This window comes from Petromyzon marinus, chromosome 9 (genome assembly GCF_048934315.1).
Source record: "Petromyzon marinus isolate PM22_M1 ecotype Great Lakes invasive population chromosome 9, UKy_Petmar_22M1.pri1.0, whole genome shotgun sequence".
NCBI lineage: Eukaryota > Metazoa > Chordata > Hyperoartia > Petromyzontiformes > Petromyzontidae > Petromyzon > Petromyzon marinus.
Window position 1 is genome coordinate 11,885,016 of NC_133675.1, and position 10,460 is coordinate 11,895,475.

Consider the following 10,460-nt stretch of genomic DNA (forward strand, 5'->3'; position numbering starts at 1 on the left):
ATATATGTAGGTGTGCACACCATAAACAATCAGTACGGGGTTGACAGTACAATAAAACCTCAGTGCTTTGTACACAACCATCAGACCTGAGTAAATATTTATAATCCCAATCCCGCGTGTGAGAAAATGTTTATTCTCTCCAAGTAGAAAGAAATACACCTGTATCAGCTTTAAGGCGACTTTATAATAAGGACAAAATAAATGGCTGAGATTAATCATTTGAAACTCATTGGAACTGCCTTCAATTCAATGACATTGCAGAATCATCACATGCATTTGCACCTGCATTACACAATAGCGCGCTCTTGAAGTGATTAACTTACAACCACCCAAAGAGTGGTCGATTAGTGGTCAGTAATCTTATGATGATCGAGCACTGGTCATCGATGCACTATCATTGTAATACTTTCAGTCGTGCATCCTCTTCCGCACATTTAACTAAAGGCAAAATGCCCATTTTGCCTTTATATTTCCAAATACATCAATTCTGCTTTGAGTTGTCAAAGTTTAAACTGCCATACAATTCAGCAGAACCACATTTAACCCAAATAAGTCAGTCTTACCAATAGGTTTTTGTAACCATGACCTAAATGGTGATAATAAATGGGGATAATGCTCAGGCAGGCGCCAGCGGTCAAACATAAAAACATTATTTCAGCAGATAATAACAAGCCAACAAATTAGTCAGGAATTGGCACGCGATCCTCGCGCCCATTTCGCTACCATAGACAGAAAAGTTAACAAACAGTGGCACGAGCGCCCTGTTAAAAGTCAACATGTCGATGTTTCCACACAACGAGGAGCGTAGATATGTTGCAAGCTAAACACAGCCAATAAAAGGGCAATAAAAGTACACGCAAAAGCCACGCGATGATAATTGGGCAGAAGGACGAGGTTAGGCAAGATGTGCGTTTATTCGAGTTGCATTTTGTTCACTGCTATTCAGTTGATAAAGGCAAGCAAACTGCAGAGCTGTGAGCAGAGTACAATATAACAAATGTACTACTGTAGATTTATCATACTTATTTCATCTCATGAAACGAGTGTATAAAGATGCAACACATTGCTATTTTAGTCGGTGTATGATTTCACAGACGAGTCTCAAGTCTCTTTTAAGGAGGGTGCTGGTTTGGGAGGTTTGGTTAATGCCATTAATGATTGGTATGTGGGAGGAAACCAGAATGACCAAAACAAACTCATGCATATATGAGGGGGTAACACGTAAGCTCCACACAGATGGATTCAAGAATCCAGTCCTAAAGTTTTCGTGACTGCGGGAATTCATATTCGTTGGGTCTTTCGGTAAAGTCATCACGTAGATAGGTTCAAATAAAATAACAAAAAACTACGACGTTCGATCGCAACAAAAGCGGTCGCGATCAGGAAAAGGGGGTTAGCTTCTAAAGAGAAACTGTTAATAAAGGTTTGAAATGGGCGTATCCCAAATGTCAGCAGCATGGGCGGGGAAGCTAATGTAAATGTAAGTGATGTATTGGGGCCGCGACGGAAGTGGGCTTTCCACCAATCAAAGGGCTGCCAAGTAAAAATTAGAGTGTTAATGTAAGATCGGTGAGCGGCCTCCACGGCAAGCGTGCTGAGGTGGCTATGTTAATGTGAGAGATGAGCATGTTGATGTGAGATCGGTGAGCGGCCTCCATGCCGAGCGCGCTGAGGTGGCTATGTTAATGTGAGAGATTAGCATGTTGATGGGAGATCGCAGAACCGCCGCCACCTCTAGGTCAGCGCGCGAAGGTGGCTGTGTTGGTGTGAGAAATTGAACCTGTTAATGTAAAATCGGAGAGCCGAAAATAACAACCAACATCGGAAGGTGGCAGGATGGGAACATCACAGTCAGTTATGACTTAAACTGGTTGATAACGTCCTTCCAATGATTGATACGTTTGTACCTATCTTCTCGGTTGAAATTGTGTCTGTGTCTGTATATATGTGTAGTGTCATGAATACACAGCCACTACTGTAAGTGTGGAGACAGATGTCTCTGTGGGTCCCGCCAGACACAGTGCTGGAGGAGCGCCGGGTGCCCCGATTGGACGAGTTAAGGGCACGTGACCGGAAGCGGTGTCCGATTGGACGAGTTAAGGACACGTGGCCGAAAGCGGTGCCACGATTAGACGATCTAAGGGCACGTGACCTGAAGCGGTGTCTCGATTGGAGGAGTTAAGGACACGCAGCCGGAAGCAGGGGCATCGTCCTTGATACAGCAAGGGGCGGGGCCGGGGCCGGGGCCAAGGGATAAAAGGGGGAGCGCGTTCGGGGATTTGGGGATCGTTCGGGGATCAAGAGAGTTGACAGATACGCACATAGTGAGCAGCCTAGAACAAGTTAGCCACACTTAGCAACAGAACCCGGTGTACAGTGAATTGTTTAATAAACGCGTTGCCTCCTACAACGATGTGTGTGCGCCTCAGTCGACATACACTACATATGGATGGCTTCATGAGCAAATCTTTGTTCATAGCCAGTGGGTTTGCAAAGTACCTTCATCTTGGAGAAATACATTTTGTGAGCCCACCACATTAAAACAACGATCAGCCACGGCCGAGGTATTGGTTATACAGTGTTTCAGATTTGCCTTATGTTCACGAACACCGTCCGAGACATGTCGCTTAGTTTCCCCAATGTAACTACTGCTGTAGACACAGCTTAGTTTGTAGACAGCGGGGTATTGCATGTCAGGGACCACATTCTTCACAGATGGGATCAGATCACAAATTTTATGTAGTGTGTTAAATCGAACCTGGATCTTGTGTGTGCTCATGATTTTGGAAATCTTTTTGGTGACCTCTGCTATGTATGGCAAGGTGATGGTTTTGATTGGGTCCTCAGATGGTTCTTTCCCAACGGTTGGGGTGATAGCTTTACAGATTGTGTAGTTTGAATATCCATTCATCTTGAGAGCTTGGTGTACGTGTTCCAGTTCACTGGCTAGGTGATGATGGTCGGAAATACATCGAGCTCTATGGTGTAGAGTTTTGATGAGGGAATTATTCTGGGATGAATGGTGGTGGGAGTCAGGTTTTAGGTAGGCATCCATATGGGTGGCTTTCCTGTAGACAGTGTCCCGTTGAGCCATCTGGTCTCTTTTCGATCGAAAAAAGTGTCCCATTGAGCCATCTGAGGACCCAATCAAAACCATCACCTTGCCATACATAGCAGGGGTCATCAAAAATAAGATCCAGGTTCGATTTAACACAGTACGTAAAATTTGTGATCTGATCCCATCTGTGAAGAATGTGGTCCCTGACATTCAATTCCCGGTGTCTACAAACTAAGCTCTGTCTGCAGCAGTAGCTACATTGGGGAAACTAAGCGACATGTCTCAGACCGTGTTCGTGAACATAAGGTAGATCTGAAACATGGTAGGATTAATACCTCGGGTGTGGCTGATCATTGTTTTAATGTGGTGGGCTCACATGAAATAGATTTCTCTACATTGCAAACCCACTCGCTATCAACAAAGATTCGTTCATGAAGCCATCCATATATGCAGACAGACAATTTCAACCGAGAAGATGGGTACAAACTTAGGAATCATTGGAAGGACGTTATTAACCAGTTTAAGTCTCAACTGGCTGTGATGTTCCCATCCTGCCACCTTCCGATGTTGTTATTTTCAGCTCTCCGATTTGACATTAACAGGTTAAATTTCACACACCAACATAGCCACCTCCGCGCGCCGTACCTCGACGTGGCGGCGGCTCTGCGATCTCACATTAACATGCTAATCTCTCACATTAACATAGCCACCTCAGCGCGCTCGGCATGGAGGCCGCTCACCGATCTTACATTAACATGCTAATCTCTCACATTAACATAGCCACCTCAGTGCCCTCGCCGTGGAGGCCGCTCATAGATCTTAGATTAACATGCTAATTTTTACTTGGCAGCCCATTGATTGGTGGAAAACCCACCACCTTCGCGGTCGCCGTCAATCACTTACATTAACATTAGCTGCCCCGCCCATGCTTTTGACATTTGGGCTATGCCCATTTCAACCCTTGATAAACAGTTAGCCTTTAGAAGCTCACCCCCTTTTCCTGATGACGACCGCTTGTGTTTCAATCGAAACATCGTAGTTTTTTGTTATTTTCTTTGACCCATCTACGTGACTTTACCGAAAGACGCAAAGAACAAGAACCCAGTGTTATTTTGCCATCTCCTGACCACTACGTAGGCCAAGCCTACAACGCCTGCTATTCGCAGTCTCCCATTAAACCCATCAAAGTATGTGTACTATCCTTCTAAAATCAGCTTGGCTTCAGAGATCCAACAAGCATGGAGACCGTCTTATGTATTGATATTTGTGCACCACTTCGAAACATAGCATCACAATGCTTTTTGTGCATTGATTTTGGAGCTCAAACGAGATTCGCCACATTAACTTTGCATGGCATGGATCCCTGAAATACATGTACAGTATATGGAACGCTACGCCACACCTGTGCAACTGAAGCATGCTGGCATTCGCACCGCAGTGCAAGGTGGTGGTGCCTCCGGGGTGCATATGGGTAATATATAGCAACCGACTGTGGTTTACGCTCCTTCAACAGAGGAAATGGCAAAACCGCACAAACTCTCTCCGAAAGCCCTCTATCGTGGCTAGCAGACCTCAACGTTGGCATTTAGCTCCTGCTTAACATATTTCCATATGAAACGCGAGACTAAAACCAGGACGTCTGTGTTTCTCTAAGTAAACGTTTATTTAAAACATTTGCCGTAGTGCTGCATTCGGCCCCTTTACATTGTGTAAGTTACAGGCATCATTGTTGGAGGGCATTGTGTATCTTCCATTGTGTCTTATCAATGGGCCGTGTGCTGTTGGTTAGGCATTCTTCATGCGTAGACCTTTAAGGACATTGGACCAGAGCTACAGTGCAGGCCGTATTATATAGGCACGAGTGTTCCAATGCGTTACTGCATTTAAGTATGCAGTTTGGGGCATCAGAATGAGGAATATGCAGTCACGGTGCTCTCCATGCAGGCCAGGAGCAATGCATTTTCTCACAGTCTGCAGTTTGCATGGGCACCCGATGACTGCACAAATCCGTACGGTACTGTACTATGTATACATATAAAGAACATGTATATGGTATGTATCGTCAACACAACTTTGCAGCCTTCTTTATTAAGTTCTTCCACCCTAATGGCTATGTATTCAATACACCTTAGATGGGTAATAAGTTATCCATTTGGTTTCATCCCTGATTTCTCTGATTTTAGGGGAAAAAAACATTGTCATGTTGCTTTGAATAACTATGATGAAAGCTTATCTCTTTTCCTTGACTACCCTTCTGATATCTTTTTTTATTCCTTCTTATAGTTAGACCTTGCTCATGCCTCATTGCAACGTTAAACTTACCACTCCTTTCACCAACTTTATATTAAAGCCACCCTTTGCGATGTTGTCAGATGTTATACCCGGACTTTGAAATTGGTTAATTCCTTCACCCATTTCATGTACAGCTTCATATATGCAATATACATTTAGCTTCTAGTGGTTCCAGATGCGTAATGTTAGTTGGGCAACTATATCAAATGTACCCGTGAATCCTAAAACTCGATGATTCCTGGACAGATTAAAAATCTCGCTCTTTCCTAATCAATCATCCATTAATCTATGACATAATTGCCATATTTCAAATGGTTGGTCTCCCCTTGTCTTCTCAAACATACATTTTAAAATAACAATGCCTTTGATTTTTTACAATAGGTGACATTGTGCAATGCCCCTTCTTTATAGCAGAGATCAAAGAAAGGGCAAGAAATGCATTGCCTGAAACATGTTTTACGTTTTCCTTCTATGGCAGTATTATTGACAAATTAGTTGAGTTTTATTCTCAGTACACAGTCCAACCATATCCACAATTATTACAAATAAAGTTTACAAGAATGTAGTGAGAAATTGTTTTCTGTTGAACAAACTAGATTTTTGCAGAAAACTCCCTCCTGTATTTAACACTGAATTTTAATGATGTGCATAAATATAAGATAAAGAGATTTCCAAGGCATTTACTGTTTATATACAGTATACTGTATCAAGCTTAATAATATTCAATCCTTTGTCATGCCACTGATGAAAGCCTCCCCATGCTCGACCAGTCATGGGGGTATAGTTTGACAAAGACGGGTCAGTGCAGGTTAAGGGAGTGCGTGCCCAAGGCCGAATAAGATATCACGTATCACTTATGTTAGCCATGGCTGGCAATCGAAGTCTGGTTACCCGGTTCATAGCATCGTATGTGAAACACTTTGCTCATCTCAGCCAATAAAAACCATGGCACCAGGGTCTGTCCCGTGACCTCTTGCCAGCAAGCAAGCCTTCGACACTGCACGTGGCCTCAAAGTGCACCGCGCCTGGCACAAGCGCCATGGTGATGTCACCGCCACCAAGTGGCGAATGGCGCTAGTTGTTGTATGACTCACCACCCTATCCTCCTAAAAAGGAGGAAAAGGGATAGAAATACAAACAGGAGGAAGGAAGGCCGTTTCAGCCCTTCGGTGCAGCAGAAGAGAATGGATGACCTCCGATTTTGTGGCTAATTTAAACTATGCGAATAAGCTCCTAGGAGGTGGCTAAGGAAGGTGGGGGTAGGAGAGTGAATAGCATGCATTGGGAAAGAGCAAAGTTGGAATCAAATTCCAGTTCAAGTGTAATGTGTTTAACCAGGAGGTGAGAACTCGTGACACCAGGGCAGTCTCATTTTAAAGAGTTACCTGGATCACCAATATGACGAAAGTAAAACGAAGCGATAACAACAAAAAAACACCATCACGTGAATAATTCAAAAATATTGCAAACGTAATCAAAGTTAAATCAAAGCTATGTATTAAAATCCCCTGCAGCGTACACAGGCAGATTACCTCCAAAACAATAAGCAGGAACAAGACGACAAGAGATTGCGAATACCAACTCGGTGATGGAGCTTAACGATGCGAATAATTTGATCTCTTGTGCGTGAGTGTAATTAGAAAATCTGCGTCTGCTGACGTTTTGGGAATCTGTAGAGTAAAGCAATAACCCATGTTGGAAGTGCTATAATAAAGATATTAACCACGATCTCTGCAGTCAACTAGCAAAGGTATTCGTGGGAACAGAAGTTGAAATAGGAGCCATTTTCAAGGTGGTAATGTTTCGCAGAGCTGAGAAATGCGAGGAAAAACTAAAGGCGCTTAAGACTCTGCTGCAATAGCAGGATTGTCACTATGGAAGTCGCGGTTCGTACAGTACCTGTACATTGCAACAGAATGTATAATCGAAGGGGAAGTTTGAGGCGCAGAAGAGGGACAATGATATCGATAAATAGAGGACACTGCAGGGCACTGAGGTCTTGAATATGAAAGAGAAATCCTTTTGTTGTGATGAAAGAAACAAGGTGAATGATACAAACGCAATCATCCATGTAGCACCATACAGTACACACTTTCACACACCTGCATAATAGTTTCTGTATAAATCTATCGACGTGGTAGTAATTAATATGCGTGTGCTGTCGAAAGCTCAAACGGCACCGCATTACCATTACATTGCCGCATGTAACGAACCTTAGCCGCGTGATTTCAACGTCAACACACGCGCGCGTTGACAGCCGCAAGCCAAGTATGTACCAATGCCCACGGTTAAAACACGGGACAACAATACCCCGTAAAGATCTTGATCTCACAATGTACCAAATCGCGTTAAATTGAATATAAACAATCCGGCAAAACCGTTGCCACGATAGAACCAAAGTCAACGGGCGCACGCGGCACGCACACAAAAAAAAGATGGGTCCATCCAGAACGTCACCACGTGGTGGAAAATTCTTGAACACATGGATGGGGTCGCTGGCTTGTGGCGTTGTCCCTTTCTAAACATCACCGTCAAGTGCGTGCGTGTGCTAGCTTGCTTGCTTCGAGACGCAACTCACCGAGAGACGAACGATCGTTACGTCCGTACGCTTGCGAACCGCCAGGCGCTTTGCGATGAGCCGGGGTTTGTTTTGCTCTTTTTGCTTGCCGGCCACCCCCCCACCAACCCTCACCCTCCTCCTTCCTTTTCAACAGCAGCGAGAAGGAGGTAAGATGTTGGCCCGCCTTGTGCTCGCACCAGCCGACAACTAATGGCTTAGCTTGTTTCACCCGGAAGAGCTGGCGGCTGGTAGGCGGGTCTCATCCGAGGCGCAGACAGAGGGTCATGTTTTCCTTTTTAAGCCATTGTTTTTGAGAAATTCCAAATAAATGAAATTGCCCTCTCCCCCCCCACCTCGCCGACAGGAATCCAACTCACAAAAGAGGGATGACAGCCACAACATCATCAACAACATCATTATACCGTCTTGCTGTGCTGCGAACACACCAAAGCCGAGTGACGCTCATGTGCTGTCATTCCCGTTAGTAGTTGTGTTATGGAGAGAGGAGGGGTTTTTTTTACACACATTGTAAACGTGTAGTGTTTAAATGTGTTTATATTTACGCACGTGCAAGTGTTGTTATGGTACCCTTTTTGAAAAAATCCTGGGGTTTTTTTTTGTCAATTACATCTTGCTAAAATGGGTTGGAATGCAAAAGGAACGGTTTCATCTTAATGGGCTGCCACCTCATTATGAATGCATTTGCAGCCAAAGTTGTGTTTAAAGACGTTGCATACAACTATTCGTTTTCATTGTAGATTGTCCATCACTGTTTATTTGTTTACTGAAACTATATTGGTTTGTGGTTAGTAGTGATTTCCTTATTTTTCACCATAAATCAATAATCCTGGCGTTATAAAACATGTTTTTTTTTAAAGTCATAGAATGTATAAGGCGATATACAAACATAATTGTTTATTTTGGTCTTCTTCACGTTTAAAACTACAATTAAAAGTGAATATTTATGTAAATTATAATGACTGTACTATACACACTGGTATTCGTGTGGTTATGGGGTGGCTGTAGTTAATCCTTCCTGATGGAGTCGAGTTTTAAAAAAAAAACTCAACAAATCCACCACGCAGAATCCTATTTCACTACGCTGCTCCGCGCATAAAAGTAAATCCGCATCTATGTGGAATTCTTTCAAACATTTCATAGAATACGCACGTAACAACGATGGGGAGTCGCCTGTAAATGTTTCATGGCTAAACCGTAATCATATTTATCATCGCCAAAGACTACAGAAATACGTCTTGAAGGAGACAAACCAAACCACCCCGGGAGACGTGGATGGATTTGCCCAAAAGGGTGAAACAGCCTCAGACTCTTTCAGATTGCGGGGCTTTATTTTGAATGAACTTCACCGGGACATGTTTTTGGTTACGAATACATCTGCTGGCAGGATTAGCTGGGGGGCAAGAGGCGTGATACTCAAAGCGGAGCTCACGGGAGCCAAAACATGAGCCATGCCAGAGCCAGATGCCATTTGAAGGAGGGCATTTAGGAAAGGGTTACACTTTGGAATCGGTACAATTATTATTGTTGAACGCTGACACGGCAGTAGAAACAGCACATTTCAAATTTTTATCACACAGTTTTGTAATATTGTACCACCTTGAGTAAAATCAAACTTATGAAAGCACCTATTACAATTTTATGTCAAGCCAGAAACATAACTTGCAGGAAATTATTTGCTGGGAGCCGTTAGTTGTTTTTTTGTATATACAGTAATGTGTATCATAAGCTGTTTCCTAAAACCGCATGTAGTGTAGTACATTAATGATAGGCAATTACATATTCTACAACAGTATCGTTTTATGCAACATAAAGCACAATGAAATTAGTAACAAAATAACCCGCGAGGATAGAAGAATAGTACATACCAGAAAACCATAAGTCTCAAACAACATACAAAAAACGTGTAAGAAGCACTTAGTTTTTATGCGTTATACAATAAACCATCAGCAGTTCCTCAAGAAGTGCATTGTGGTTATTTTGACTTCGATCACCATCAAAGTAAATTTGAACAAATGAGACCGACTGATAGGGAGCAGTAAAGGGGCCGTTCATAAATGACGTCACGCGATTTTGGACGATTTTTGACCCCGCCCCCCCTTCGTCACGCGGCGTCACAAAAAGTCAGACCCCCCCCCCTCAAATATGACGTCACAAAGCTCTGCCCCCCCCCCCCCAAAAAAAAGCTTCAAAACGCTTTAAACTATTGTCATTGTAGTGCGTATTTAATGTGGCGCTGCACTCTAATGTTGTAGGAAAAAACATTTATTAAAAAGTCTATTTAATTAAGTAGAACGTGTTGTCTATATTTATTTAAAGTTGCGCATTTTGATGTGACGTCACATTTCTCAAACCCCCCCCCCCCGTCACACATCGTTACAAATGTCTGACATCCCCCCCCCCTCCTAGGTGCGTGACGTCATTTATGGACGCCCCCTAATATACACACTCTGGAACGGGTTCATTCATATTAGGACTCCTCTGTACAGTAATAATCACCATTGATCACTGCTACAAAGTCTGCCTTCGTGA

General features: G+C 43.3%; 1 protein-coding gene across 2 annotated transcripts in view; it reads right to left on the reverse strand.

The window, feature by feature from the left end:
• LOC116940518 (sodium-dependent phosphate transporter 2-like) overlaps positions 1 to 10,029 on the reverse strand; it is a 79,825-nt gene extending 69,796 nt beyond the window's left edge. The window contains exon 1 of one of the 2 annotated variants that reach the window (XM_032950440.2): positions 7,929 to 10,029. The gene's annotated coding sequence lies outside the window, so the exon portion shown is untranslated. The remainder of the gene's footprint in view (positions 1 to 7,928) is intronic. The other variant, XM_032950438.2, reaches the window with a different exon arrangement.
• Between the last annotated feature and the right edge of the window lie 431 nt (positions 10,030 to 10,460).